A 12,148-nucleotide genomic window follows, 5' to 3' on the forward strand; every position below is an offset into this window, starting at 1 on the left:
TAACTCAGGTGACCTGATAGGACAAAACCTATCGATCTTTCTAAGCCCACCTCCATTTTTGTTTTCTGCAGTCAGACACAGAAGCAGTGCTACAACTATGGCAGTGAGTTAGGCTCCAGTGAGCTTAGATTTCAGTTTCCTTGCCTTCCACAAACAAGGACAACTTTAACCACCAGTAAAAAAAGAATCATGTTCTCACAGGGGATGCAAAGATGTTTCCCAGAATGCAGCAGCATCATTCAACTCTTTAGTGCAGGAATATGAGGAAAAACTGCTTTATCTCAGTGAGACTTTAACCCAGGAAAATATACTTTTCAAACTGTACTTTGCCCAGGACCTCTCAGTCTCTCAATTTACACATAGCAATGGGAAGACTATGGCTAAGGTTACCATACACTCAGGCTTCCCAAACATGTTTTTTCTCAACTCAAAAATGTTGCCCAGACAGATTTTGAAAAATTGCTCAATTCTTGGATGTGATAACCCAGTCACATCTACTTCACAGTAGCTCTGACTGGCCAAAAATCCCAGGCACAGTGGCAGTGCACATGCAGACCAACTGTGCTGTAGATGTGCGGCGAGATCAACACCTGCAGGGAGCTTCAGCATTGATTTCCACCATCCTACACAGCTTATATTCGAGCAGATGCTCAGTCTGAGAGTGTGTATCAGCATGCAGGAAATCCCAAGCAGAAACAAGACAATGCTGAGTGTCTCTCACCACTGAGACTCAATCACGCCACATTAACAACTCAAAGCTTATTTCAGCAAAGCCCTTGCTGTCCACAAATCTTATGTCTTGACCTTATTTCACTATGATAATCACACCACCTTTAAATACCTTTAGTTCAGACTTCCAGTTAATAGAGAAATCCCAGCATTCAAATCACAGGGCTATCTGACCCCAGGAAAGTCCCAAAACTCAGCTGTAGAACTGTCCTCCCTTAGTCAGACAAAAATTCAATAAACAGGAAATTTTCTCACTTTTTTAAAAAGCACCTAAACCAAGGCAGCCAAGTAAAATTTTACTACTGCAAGGAAAATGTTGGTTTCTTCCAAGCAATGATATAAATATTTTCCTGGTGCTTGAGATGTGTTTCATATTCTAGGGCAGGATTTACCCACAGTTAAATATGTGCAATCATTTTCAATTAAGACAACATCGCTATCAGAATTTTCTGCCACATATGTCTCAGCAACAAAATTCCTACACCTGCATAAAGGGTACTAGTATCATGAAAAATATACCAGTGCCATGTTGTCTTTTGCCTCTGTAAGTTTAACAGACACTTTCTACACATTTAGAAAGAAATCCATGACAACGGTTAGTAATAACACGTTACAGTAATATGCAAGTTGTGCAGCAGTTAGCATAAAATAGCAAGAAACTTGGAAATAAATCCTTTAGATTCAGTGGGGCATCATGCAAAACTCCATTCTCACACCTTGGCTCTTTCCTTCAGATCTCAGCTGGAAAGGTACACTGTCTGAAGCCAGACGCATCCTGTCTCACAGGACACTGCTTTTCACAGAAGCTAGACCATGGGTTTTTATGTTTTCTTTTAATTTCCTGCCAATTTCATGCAAAGAAAGCAGAGCTAAAGGCAGCTCTAGACTAGCCTTACGCGTTTCATCTCTTGGAGCTGGTGATCGGGAATGCAAAAATTGCACTCTGGTTTGCTGGTAGCATCATCAGAACTGCATTTTGCTGTCCACAAAACCCTGTGCTACAGCACCCCTGCCACCATACTGCTATGGGAGGCTATGGACTGGAAGGACATGCCAAGGAAAGCACACAGGCCCAGAGCTTTGCCAGCAGCTAGCCACAGGCACTTGTATGTGGGGAGCAAACACCCTCTGCCTCCAACACCCTCCTCCTATCAACTTCCATTAAATGCAAAGGGAACCATGTAGCTCTCTGTAAAAAAAGTAAGTCAATAAAAGGTTTCAGTAGACCAAAATAAATTGATTGCCTCAGGAACAAAGGTGATATAAGAGTTTAATTTGGAGCAGAAACATGGCTTTCTTCCCAGTGTCCCTAGGTGACATTTGTCTCCCACTAGCTGGTCGCACAGACTGGCTGTGAAAGCGTACAGGGTTTGGCCCTTTCTCTGGTCCCCAAATGCCAGGATGTCCCAGCTGAAAAAGCCCAGCTTCCATCTCAAGTACTTGCATGCCTCCCATCCCCAGCCATACCTGTCTCATGTGGCACTGTAATACAATGACAACTACATTTTGTTCTCTCCAAGAAGCTCAATGCTGAGCTGCCTCCCAGCCTGCAGATACAGGCACAGGTAGCAAATCAGGATGCTGCATAATCAACCTCATGCAGTAAGCCAGAGAAACTCTCACCAGGCAATGAAAAGGAGTTCATGGCTTGGTTCACTAAACTTAAACTATTAAGTTCATTAAACACACTTTTTATTCACACAGGTTTTTTGCTAAGTCTCAAAAAATAAAAATAAAAACAAAAGTAAACATAAACCCCTGCTTTTATACATTTTGCTGTGTCACAGTCTAAACACACCATGACAAGTTTACTCCTGTCCTGTTGAATCTGGCCAACTTGTATGCTGATGATATCTGCTATCCCAAAATTACTCATTAGATTAAAACAAACAAACAAACCTGTAATCAAGATACCCACGACACATGCATCCATTACTTACCTCTCTTCCATTCAATGCCCTCAGAGTTCAGCTGCCCATCTGTCCTAACTCTGGAAAATGAATACACCCTCTCCTGAAAAATTGTTAGATTCAAGGGAAATTGCTCCAAACATAAAAGCTGTTTGGGATTAAAAACTGTAGTTATTTCTGCTATCATTTTGTCCCTAGATCTGCTGTAGGCTTTTAAAATCCCACCACTTCTTGTGGTTTCTTCCCTTTTGGCTATTAGCCATTACCCATCCAAAACCCAACCCACCTTCTATATCCAAACCCAATGCAGATGCATACTATATACATATATGTAATATGTAAGTCCCAATCAATTACAGTTCTCAAAGAACAAGGCAAACAGAAATAATAAAGTACCTTCATGTCAGAAAAGTGAAGTTAGAGCTCTGTGGAACACAAGCCATCTCCTTGTACCCCAATGGCAACCAACCGTCCCTTATGACCACGTCTGGGAGAATGACTGAAAAGATCCTCTGAGGTTTAACAATATGAAACAGAGAAGCAACAGCAGGGAAACTACCCTCCAAACATCTTGCTTACTCTGTTTTTTTAGTCACGGGGGAAAAAAATGTAAAATATATATATACCCTAAACACTTTCTCTGTAAGTTTTACCACTCCAGGCTGAGTGCCCACAGGGCTGTTTTTATTGCAGCACCCAGGCACCAATTATCTTTTGGCTCTGGTTAATTGGGGAGGGCCATAGGGGGAACGTTGTGACATGTGAGAGGAAGCAGGAGGGTGGAGGAAGGCAGAGCAAGAGTGGCTCCCTGGACTTTTTCTGCATGGTGGAATTTCCCAGGCAGGGTGAGCCCCATCAGGGACATTCCCCTGCCAGAGAGGCTGGCAGGAAACCCCGGGCTGGCGTAATGCTGCCAAATAGGGTCTAGAACATACTGACGTAAGTTTTACAGCAAGAGCAATGAAAGAGGTCTTTTATAACAATACAAGGGAACAGAAATCTGCTGTGTGCAACTCTGCAGGATTTCTTTCCTCATGTAGCTTGGGGTTCCACCTTCTATTTTCAGCACTGTACATACAACCACAAGAAATTGAGAAGCATTTTGTAACCCTCTTCTGTCACTGCGCTACAGTGTAATCTGTACAAGGAGGTGCCCATACAGAGAAAGCAAGCATCCCATGGATTTAAACAAACAAACAAAAAAAAAAAGAATTGAACAGCTTGAGCCTTCACAATACAGAGCAGGGAACAATACCTCTCTCTCCTTGGTGAATGTCTGGATTTCAGTGGGGTTTTGCCTTCAGAAAGGCTGAGATGAATTTCACAGAAGCTATTATCACTTACATCATGCAAACTCCACACAATCAGAAGCTTGATTAAAAAAAAAAAAAGTACTTCCCCTTAGTCATAGATGCATTAGATGTAAAGCAGTCATCTGCTTCAGTAGATAAACTAACCTTCATATCTTCATAATGGGAGAAATTACCAAGATTTTCCTAAAAGGAGAAAGGCTCCTTAAAAATCATCTTGCTTTTCTTCCCCTTTCACCAGTGGCATGTGACAGAACTCTCCTTGCTCATCAAACAATACGGCCAACAAGAAGAGGACACTCAGATCTTTTCAGAGCAAACATATCCTGGCTCTGATGTATTTCAATAACCTTTCTCAAGCAGTTAACGCACATTTACCTACAAGGTAAGAACACTTAACCCCTAACCCCCTTGTGCTTCCCACGCTATTAAGTGGATGTTAAAAAAACAATAATAGAGTAAAATAAAAAAGTCAGACACTACCCCCACCCTCACCCTGCCTCAGAAAGCTGAAAGATGTAGAACTTTTTCTTCCCAAAGGTGATAATTTTGAAACCTTCCGCCTGCAGGCAGGAAATGCTGCGTGGGCTCCATCTTCCTGTTCTCAGATGTATTATATCACTGGAACATGTTCAACTGATAATCTCAATGGGCTCAGTGCTTTTCTTCAAAATAAGGGTATTTTCTTCTAGCCAGGGCAAGAATTTACTGTAGCCCTAGAGTGCCCTCAGCCTTGTGTAACACGTGGCAGGGCTACAATCTAGACCAGGCCCTCACCCAACTCTCCCCCAGTGCAGCTTTGCAGCAAAGTGGGCTGCAGTTAGAGACCTGAGTGGCTTCTCAACACCTTCCCAAGACACCAAGATCTCTCTTTGTGAAGAGGGGGACACAGATGGACCATCATCACCAGTACCTCGGTCACCACTGAGCTCATTCAAGCTCCTTCTCCCCCAGGTGTAGCTGCCTCCCCCAAACCAGGGTAGTTCAGGTGCTCTGTGTCCTAAAGCCATTGTCAGACATACACTGTCATTTGCAAACTCACCATTAGTCAACACAAGGAGGAGGGCTATCCACTCATTCTAACTGCTGCTGCAAAAACAAAGTCCAAATGGGACAAGAAGCAGAAACCGAGGCACAGAAATACAAAGTAACAAAGCCAAGCATAAAATGTACAACAGAACAGGAAGAAGAGTCACAATTTCAGACAGAAATGAAAAAAAATTGTAGTAGTATTTGTTGGACAAAGAGTAAGACTTAAGGAATATATTAGTTGACACAAAAACTACATTGAGAATGGTAGATATGAAGTTGGTGGGATTGGGAAATACTCATTTATTGGATGCATTTTACAAGAATAGAAATAATTGTAACATTAGTTTGTTGAGTTCTTGGGTTTTTTTTAATTAGATTATCTTTTTTTTTTTTTTTTTTTTTTTGCATTACTTATCAAAGACAGAAGTAAGACACAGCAGAAGCAACTAATAATACAAGCAAAAAAGGGAAAAAATGTTAAAGATAAATGAGAAAGGGAAAATAAGATTAGAAGGAAGAAACAGCTAAGACAGAAGTATCTGCCTTACCAGGAGAGAATCTGATTCAGGCAGGATAAAAAAAAAGACCGTTCTGGAAAACATGACTCACCTGTCCCAGGGAATAAGAACTGAGTGCAGGATGGCAAGGGAAAAAAAATGTCAGCATATTCTGCTTATTCTGCCTTTTACTTCATGTCTCATACCAAATCCCAATCATTGCAAACAACTTGCAGCAGACATTCAGATAGAACAAGAAAAGAGAGCATGAATCAGGCTGAAACAGAAAGAAACCAGGCTCATGCAGATGTGCAGAAGGCCCAAGCATGAAGTCAGGAGGTAAAATACACTTGTCTACAAAGGCTGCTCTGAAACTAATGCCTCCTATTTTATTATGTTGGCCCACAACATCAGAGGTGAACAGTAGTGGTATTGCAGTAGAGGTTGAACCTACTCTACAAAATTCTGCTACATGTTGTTGCTAGGAGACTGATGACAGCAGATTGCAGGCTGACAAAATGGTGCACGATGTTGAAGTGCATTTGAAGCAAAGATACGTCACTGAATTCCTCCATGAGGAAAAAACAGCATGCATTTACATTCCTGGACACTTGTTGAATGTTGATAGAGTCCGAACAACAGACATGAGCACAGTGAGGCAGTAGAGGGTGCATTTCAGCAGTGGCAGCTAGAGGGTCACTTCCACTGGTGCAGATTTTAACAAGCACAGCATGCAGGCTCCTGTTCATCACCAGCAAAAATTCAGAGATAATGGCAGGGATTGTTGAACAATAATGTTATGTAGCTAAGAATTAGCTCTATCAAGTAATATTGTTGTGCTCTTTGTATCTGTTGTAGTTTCCATGGAAATAAATGGAAGGCATTACCTTCAGAGTGACTTTGTACATCACCCAGTGGTGTTTGTACCATTCATTTTTAAGCCTTAGGAATTAGAAGGTGAACGGCTATCAATGGCAGATTTAAGAGAGCTTTCATTTGAGAGTCAGCGCAGGCTCTTTTTCAGAGCCTCAAAATCCCCTTCAGGGTACACTCATTAATGATTCACTAATCTGTTAAGCCCATCCCAGCTGACAGGGCCAAGACGCAGGGCAGAGCATATTGTACTTTCACTTGGGTTTTTCACATGCTCACTCTGCATTTAAGGCTCACAGAAAGCTACTCAAACACTGCTGACTTTTAGCATCCTCTCACAAAATCCCCCTGCTCCCCTCCAGGCAGAGAAGTTCCTGTGCAATTCACTCTGGCAGAATCAGAAAACAGACCCGTTTATTTTACTCCAAAAGACTTTATGCAGTAAAAGGAGCAGAAAAGGAAGGCAACATTTGATAGTCACCGTGCAGAAATGGGCTAGGTAAGAGAGCTCAGATCTGTCTGACAGGCAGTAGAATTAACATTTCTGGATAGATTCAAAGATCCAGACTTGGAGAGATAAAAAAACACTTCCCTCATTTCAAAGCTTCCTATACTGTCAGTAGGACAGCTAACGTGCTGGATATTACACAGTACTTTGCTAATTAAGGATGCAGCAATAAACCATGGGATGAACACAAAACAGCCCATATCAACTGGAATACCCTAAGGTCTCAGCTCTTTGCCAGACCAGTGTAGCACCATCAATCTGGATGTGCTAGGCTCTAGCCTTATTGTCAGAAACTCAGGTTCCAGTCACCTCTGTGCTAAGCACTTCTGTCACATCTCATGTAAGTTACAGACCTTCTCTGAGTTACCACCAGCACTGAACAGCTGAACAACATATGATGAAAGCCCACTTGTGCACTGATTCTTATTCTGGCTATATTTTGGGTTTAGTTTAAAAAATTACTCACTTCTGTTACCTATCATGTCTGCAGATACGTGACAACCCAGAACACATGCCTGTATAAGCAACCGTAAGCAGAAAGTTTCACAGCAATGCCTAGCAAATGACTTGTATCTCATTACTGTCAGGAAGGGAATAGAGAAAGAGGTGGCTGAACTTTTCAACACAATTGGAGAGCAATATATGCATTTCAGGGTGTTGCATCCAGGAGTGACTCCATCCCTCACAATTGCTATTATCGTCTATGACTGAAATGACCAAACTTCCTTCCTCTCCTCAGTGTCACAGAAGACCTTTGCATGACATCTTTCCTTCCCCTCAATCCTTTTTGCTTCCCCTCTTTCCTATACCTTATTCCCCTTCCATCTGTAAGCATGTCTGAGGCCTGCTCTCACACCACACTGAAAAGCACCTTACACTTTGCAGCCCCCTGCTCCTGTTTTGATTGGATAAGCAGATGGGACACTATGGCAGTACGCTTCACTTTTCATTTCTGAAGTAAAACACAGGGGAAGTCACTTTGCCATTGCCCTATTATCTGATGACTGTCAGGTGGCATTTCTGAGAGCAGGTGAGAGCTCGAACTCAACTATTTTAGAGCAAGCTCACAGAACAGCAGCAACTTAAATCACTCCACAGGAAATTGCCTCAGACCCTGCTTCCTTCTGGAGTCAGCACTGAAAGATTGGGGGGGGGAAGGGGAGTACAACAGAGAAAACACTTCACAATTCTGCTTCAGTATACTCACTTCCATTCTTCCATTTACCTGGAACTTGCAGTTGAGGGATTTTTCCCAAGTCAAGCAGGGTATTGTTGGCAATGCACCCTGCTTGACTTGCTTCCCAGATGTGGATATAGCTGCTGTATAACCCAAAGGCAACCCAATAGCAGTCCCCCTCTATCTCTCCATCCCTATCTCTACCTCCTCCATCCTTGCCCTCAATCCACCACAGGGCAAGCACACTTCATGTTCTATGGCAGTGGGCATGTATCCAGACTACAGGATTTCATCCATTACTTAAAGTAATGGAGTGGCTAAAGGATTTCCTCTTGACCAGCTGGGTATTCAAAGCCCTCAGAGAAAGAAGCCTACATTATGTACAAAGTTTTCTTGTATGTCAGTCCAGGACTGACATGCTGACAACAGGAAACAATGTGTTTTAGCACTAGGTCTGGTGCCAGGCTTGAGCCACTTGCGCAGATCACACCCCTCCAAACATACATACATCATCAGAAAAAAGATAAAGTGATTTTAATCTATAAACCATTTTATAAAACTTCTACCCAACACGCAACACAAAATGTGGTTAAGTAAAACTAAGGGAAATATGACACATTTCTAAAGGAACTATAAAAAGAAGGAAAGTTCTGTGAGGTTAGAGCAAACAAGATAAACTGATACCAAATCAGATCAAACATTTTTTGTGCACAAGCTTGCCCATTTTAATAGGAACTTGGAGTATTTTGGCTATCAAATTTCAGACAAGAATACATTACAGCCTTCTCTGCACTGTAACCATTTCAGTATCATACATGCAATAGAAAAAAAAGACACCTGTAAAAACATGTTTTTTTCTAAGATACAGAGTCCTCCACTGCCACCAAGAGCCTTCCAAACAGTCTAAATGTGTAGCGTGAGCCAAGTATGAAGAAGTGATCTGGATTTAGTAATTATGAGCTCTGTAAGTTAAATACGCATTTTGTGACAGGCATTTTTTGCTGCTACTTAACCACAAGTGGAAAAAAGCTTTAAATCATGCTTCTACCAAATAAATAAATAAAAGCAAAAAACCTAATACTCTTAACCTGACCAGCAGACAACTTCAGATGTTCATGTTTGTCATATATGCATGGAAGCACTATCGTTGACACATAAAAGACTCTTCTAGTATGCAACGTTCCCACTTTTTAAACACTTACCTTTAACAAGTAAGAATAATGAAAAACACTCATTTAAGACTCAAAAGTAGAGGTGCAGTGGTGTTACAAAGAGAAGAAATCAAACAACTGAGATTGAAAAATGTTATGACACCTACTGCTTTTTATCCTCTCTTTCATTAAGAACTCAAATAACATTTCTAAACACCTAGAATTAAGAAATCTGCCTAACGTGATTTATGAAAAGCAAGGTCACAAAAAGCAAGATCAAACTATCAGTATTAAAAAAAAAAAAAAAACCAACAAAAAAAACCAACACTGTCAGTCTAACCTGTAAAATGAAGATCACTCATTTTACAAATTGCTCTGATATCTTCTGACAAACACCATAAAAACACAGAGTATTTTTCACTGGTATTTAAGTGAGCTGCACATGGAATAAACAAATTAATAAGGTAAAGAAAACTTACGCACTGAAAGATCAATAGTCAAAAGGCTCAGGGTTGGGAATAAAAAAAATTCAAAATAGTACGTACTCTTCCCTCCAACTGAAAGGAATGGAAAGAAAAACAGGGCTTTGAAATATTTCATGAAAGAAATTTCTACGTGTAAACAAAGATACTTCACTGACAACTTTTGATTGATCCCATTTCATATTGAGTAACTTGAAAAATAACCAACTCCTTTGGCCCTCATTAAAATACACTTAGAAGCTTAAAGGTTTAAAAGAAAGTGATTTAAAAATATTTTATTGCTTCTGATTATGTTTCTACATACAGTACATACACAACTGGTGAAAACCAGTAGCAAAAGAAGAAATGAAAGTAAGCTTACAGTTGAACTGAATGACAAAAGCATTCTGCCCTCAGTCTTCATCTTTTAACATCTGTAACTCCTCAGCATCTCCCTTTCTTCTCCCTGTCTATTCCAGAGCAAAAAGAAATAAACTATCAGTCCTCAACCCACAATAATGGGCAATTTCCCTCAGGTGCATGATTTACACATTAATCTGTTACTAAAAAATTAATCTGAAGGGCAGAGGTTCTACAATGGACTTCTTTGTGATCCAGTTCTCTTGCTTTTGATTGTCATAACATCCAAGATTTCTTCCTCTCTATTTCTGATGGCTAATGGTGGTGAAAAGTTGCTGCAGAAGAGCACTAGTGAACACCAGAGCATTCAGAGAAGAAATATCCTGTCACAATGCCTTCACGCATGTGTACTGATGCAGCGTTTTGAGGAAAACCAAATGGTTTGTCCACAAATTAAATACCTTCCTTCAAAGTAAAAGTTTGAGGCCTTATTTTCATTAACGTTACTTGGATAAATTTCTTATTCAGGATGAAAGCTTTACACTCTACCCATTTTAAAAATGCACCTAGTGAAGATGAAAAGTCATTTTGCATTGTGCTGGTTTACCTTCCCAGGACTGAACTGGTGTGGATACATTGTTATTAACATATTAAAGTAAGAAGCACTTACCTAAAGCTAATATATGCACAGACACTAAGTGAAGCAGTTGCCAGTAGCAAGTGGCAAACTGGACATCCTGAATTCTGATCTGAAAAGGTAAGATTACATGCTATTTGGATGTATGTAACTCCTACAATGATTTTTAATTTTTTTTTTTCAATTTGTTAAGTTTAGTGATGGATGCTGTTGGCTTTTACATGCTATAAGCATTTACACTTGGTTTTAAAACAGTGTTCTTGTAGCTAGCAGCATAAGCTCTTTAGTTTCCAGCAATGAGTGCACAACCTCCCCATACACAGCAACAAACAAAACACTTCTGATCCAAAGATGTTTCAGTTACTGCACTCTGCAACCTGCTCATTTCTTAATTTTCTTTTTAATCTTTTCAGTTCCCTCACAAATAATTGACTCATATTATCATTAGGTGTTACGAACTTCTTCAGAAGCACTCTACTACATGCATCTTGACATTTCTCAAGAAAGCCACTGGTGAAGACCAACTCTGGCTTGAGTGGGATCAGAAATAAGAGAACATGGAACACTTTCCTGAAGTGCTTTCTGAATTCACTTTTCTGAATTACTCTGCAATTTCAGAGTTGAATTTAATCAAAATATTTAAAGTGCTACTTATTACAACAGTAGGCAGGTTCAGTCAAATGAGCAGCAGTGACAACAGTTCCAAGATGCCCAAGAGACACCTGCTCTTATACTGGCAAAACAGCAAACATTTACCAAGCACCTGTATGAAGGGCAGTCCTGTGAGTGCTTGGTTTGGGGGCAGGACATTTTTATTATTATTTTTGTCATCTCTTTATTCAACAGCTTCACTGTTGCCAGCGTGATAAAAACCACACAACACAGGAGGAAAGGAGGACATCAGCACACAGCCTTGGTGCTAGCTTATGCCTAACTTACGCTACCTGTTCACAAATTGGTGTTAAGTGCATTCAAGTAACTTGGCTTCTCATGACACCACATATTAAGTACGTATAAAAGGACATAACAAGACCAGCTTTGCAAGAGCACAATAGAACATGTTTATCTAACAGGGAAGTAAATTGATTTCATTTGGAAATGCCTCAAGCAGGCAAGTGCCAAAAGCATTGCACTTTTAACATGCAGAAATTGCCTGAGACAGTGTCTTCATTGAGGTGAACGTGTAGACATTGCTTTGTTACAGATAAATAAAGAAGTAGACAGTATCAAAGCTCAGAAGGGATTTAGTAGTATAGTAAATCCAAATAAAATACTGTCCATTTGCATTACTTAGCAGCTATTTGTAAACACCAAGAGTACCTAACTAGTGTACTTTACTAATTTTAAGCCAATTCTTGATGTCTTAATACGTATAGACGTGGTGATTGAGCTTCCTTGAGTGATAGTAGCAGCTTTAGAACACACACTTCACATTTCTGATTGGGACTTCAAAAAAAGAATAGGTATTGTGCTTCTCTGACCAATGCAGGGGATGCTCCTCCA

Source organism: Cyrtonyx montezumae, unplaced genomic scaffold (genome assembly GCF_038088225.1).
Source record: "Cyrtonyx montezumae isolate F1298 unplaced genomic scaffold, pur_monq_1.0 scaffold_3, whole genome shotgun sequence".
NCBI lineage: Eukaryota > Metazoa > Chordata > Aves > Galliformes > Odontophoridae > Cyrtonyx > Cyrtonyx montezumae.